Raw genomic sequence first — 3,605 nt, 5'->3', positions numbered from 1 at the left:
TGATATCCAAATGGGAAGGGTGGCAAAATTCTAGGGTATCAGACACAGGGTCTGAAATGAAGGATGGCTGACCTGGACTCTTCCTAAAAATGATGGTTCCCTAGAAGAACTCACCAATGGAAGAAAGAGGCTACAGGGACAGAAGTTCCAGGGTGCATTCAAGTCCCGATTCTGACCTGTGTCATCCTTAATTACTTCATCCCTGAGAGCTCCGGGCAGCTAAGACTGCTAAAATACAGAGAAGTGTCCATCTGCATTGGTCAAACTGAAAATGCCTAGCCTTTTCCCAACGGACTCCTGAGCAAGGATACACTGCTGCCTCCTACTCTTCACACCACAAGGATTATAGTTACTTAAATTCACTATTATTTTAAAATAAAGCTTCTTGGGAACAGCCACTATTTTTGCTTTTTCTTTAATTTCTTTAAATTCTTTCAGTTTAATTTTTTAAAATTCTCAGCTAAGCAAGAGCTCAACAAATAGCTGTTAATTTGTTGATGAAGCAGACAACTGAGGATGGGGGAACTCCACAGAAACCTGCAAAGAGTGAGAAGAAATGTCAAGTCATTAAAAGTTTTGTTTTCTCTCCCCACAGGTCCCCACAGGACCACAGGCATTAGTACTACCTAAATAGTCCACAAAGAGTTTGAGGTTTATGCAAAAGAGAAAACCAGAGTCGCAAGGTGCATAGTAAAGGTATTTCTGCCAGAGAGATGTCTCTTCCTAGAACAATTTTGCATAGGACTGAGGTATATAAATGAACAAACCGGGTGTTAGAAACCTTAAACCCTCACCCAATTTTAGAAAAACGCTGGCTTAGCTACCTGCTCTTTAGCTAGGGCCTCACATCTCTTTGAATTTGAATCTGAAAGTATTATTGAATCAGCTGTTTATAGTAAAAAAAAAAAAAAAAAAATGTAAGAACAGTCATCAATGTGTCAAGTGTGGAGATTAAAAAGGTTTGAGAGACATAGCTTGGCGGTAATTTAATCAATTTATTAACAAGGCCAGCACATTATTAATTATGAATTAACCACAAGTTAATTCTGGTTTTTCCCAGAAAAATGCACATTTTCTGGTTGGCCAGTATTAGAGGTGGGATGAAAAGAGCTTTGAGTCTAGACGCAGAATACTTTGGTTCTAACATAGATTTGTCTATTACTTGTGTTGGTCTTTGGCAAAAACTACTTCAGGGATTCTTGTTCAGGAATTATTTCATGGACTGCTTTTGTATCCCCATCCTCTCCCACCCAGCTTCTATTTTTTTCCTCAAAAGCATTTTATTCTCCTCATCTGGAAAAGGGAGGCATCCATAGAGTTGACTTGAAGTCCCTTTAATCTGTCTATCTATTGGATGGATATTGGAAGATTTAAAAAGAAAACAAATACAGTTCCAACAAACTAGTTAAATAGTTATTTTACTATGAAGTGTCAAAGTAAATATCATCTGATCTTTGATTGCATCAGCTAATAAAGAATTCTACTGCATTGACTTCTGAGAGGCAAACCAAGTATATAGATAAATAAAATAGGTATACAAATCAAACATTTACTGACAAAATCATAATTTTCTGACTCCCACATTCAGTTATGAGATCCCATGTGAGTTGTGAATCACAGTTTAAGAAGTTGTAATGCTAACTCTTTTTGTGGTTGTAAGGAATTGGAAATTGGATGGATGTCCATTAATTGGGGAATGAATATAATGGAATATTACCATTCTATAAGAAATGATAAGCAGGCTGATTACCGAAAAGCCTGGAAAGACTTAACATGAACTGATGTGAAATGAAGTGAACAGGAGAACATTGTACACAGTACACACATCTAAGTAACAGCAAGATTGTATGATAATCAACTCTAATAGATTTAGCTCTTCTCAGTAATGCAGTGATCCAAGACAATTCCAATAGACTTGGAATAGAAAATGTTATTTGCTTGCAGATGGAGAACTGTGGAAACTGAATGCGGGTCAAAGCATACTATTTTCACCATTTATTTGGTTAGCTTTTTCTTTCTTGTGGTTTTTTCCCTTTTGTTCTGATTTTTTTTCACAATATGACTAATATGGAAATACATTTAGGATGATTGTACATGTATAACCTATATCAGATTGCTTCCTATCTTGGGGAGGAGGGAGGATAGGGAAAGAGGTAAAAAAAAATTTGGAACTCAAAATCTTACAAAGATAAACATTCAAAGGTTCTGATAAAGGCCTCATTTCTAAAATATATAGAGAATTGACTCAAATTTATAAGAATTCAAGGCATTCTCAAATTGATAAATGGGCAAAGAATATGAACAGACAATTTTCAGATGAAGAAACTGAAACAATTTCTAGTCATTTGAAAAGGTGTCCCAAATTACTATTGATCAGAAAAATGCAAATTTAGACAACTTGAGATACCACTACTTACCTCTCAAATTGGCTAAGGTGACATGAAAAGATAATGACGAATATTGGAGGAGATGTGGGAAAACTTGGACACTGATACATTGTTGGTGGAATTGTGAATGGATCCAACCATTCTGGAGAGCAATTTGGAACTATGCTCAGAAAGTTATCAAACTGTGCATACCCTTTAACCCAGCAGTGTTTCTACTGGGCTTATATCCCAAAGAGATCTTAAAGGAGGGAAAGGGACCTGTATATGCAAGAATGTTTGTGGCAGCCCTTTTTGTAGTGGCAAGAAACTGGAAACTGAGTGGATGCCCATCAACTGGAGAAAATTATGGTAGATGAATGTTATGGAATATTATTGTTCTATAAGAAATGATCAGCAGAATGATTTCAGAGAGGTCTGGAGAGACTTACAGGAACTGATGCTAAGTGAAATGAGGAGAACTAGGGGATCATTATACACGGCAACCACAATACTATATGATGATTAATTCTGATGGACTTGGCTCTTTTCAACAATGAGATGATCTACATCACGTCCATGATTGGATGATTCAAACCAGTTCCAATTGTTCAATGATGAAGAGAGGACTGTGGGAACTGAGTGTGGGCCACACCACAGCATTCTCACTCTTTTCGTGTTGCTTGCTTGCATTTTATTCTGTTTCTTTTTTTTTTTTTAATTGGTTTGATTTGATTTTTCTTGGGCAGCAAGATAATTATATAAATATGTATGCACATATGGGAGTTAACATATAATTCTACCATGTTTAACATATATTGGACTACTTGCCATCTAAGGGAGGGCATGGGGGAAGGGAGGGAAAATTGGAACACAAGATTTTGCAAGGGCTAATGTTAAAGAATTGTCCACACATGTTTTGAAAAATAAAAAGCTTTAATTTTAAATTTTAAATTAAATTTAAATTAATTTAATTTTTTTAATTAAAAAAAAGATGAATGTTGAAAACTATCTTTACATGTAATTGGAAAATGAAAAACTATTGAGGAAAAAAATAGAAGCTGGGTGTGAGAGGATGGGGATACAAAGGCAGTCCATGAAATAATCCCTTTTCTAAAGAGTTGAATAATAACTGACATAATTTGCAACAACAATAATAATGAACACTTATATAGTAGCTTTACAATTTATAAAAAATAGTAATAGGTAACCTTTACATGGCACTGCAAAATTTGCAACAAT

Source organism: Sarcophilus harrisii, chromosome 3 (assembly GCF_902635505.1).
Source record: "Sarcophilus harrisii chromosome 3, mSarHar1.11, whole genome shotgun sequence".
In the NCBI taxonomy this organism is placed as follows: Eukaryota; Metazoa; Chordata; class Mammalia; order Dasyuromorphia; family Dasyuridae; genus Sarcophilus; species Sarcophilus harrisii.
The sequence above is the reverse complement of the archived record's forward strand: the minus strand, read 5'-3'. Positions refer to the sequence as shown.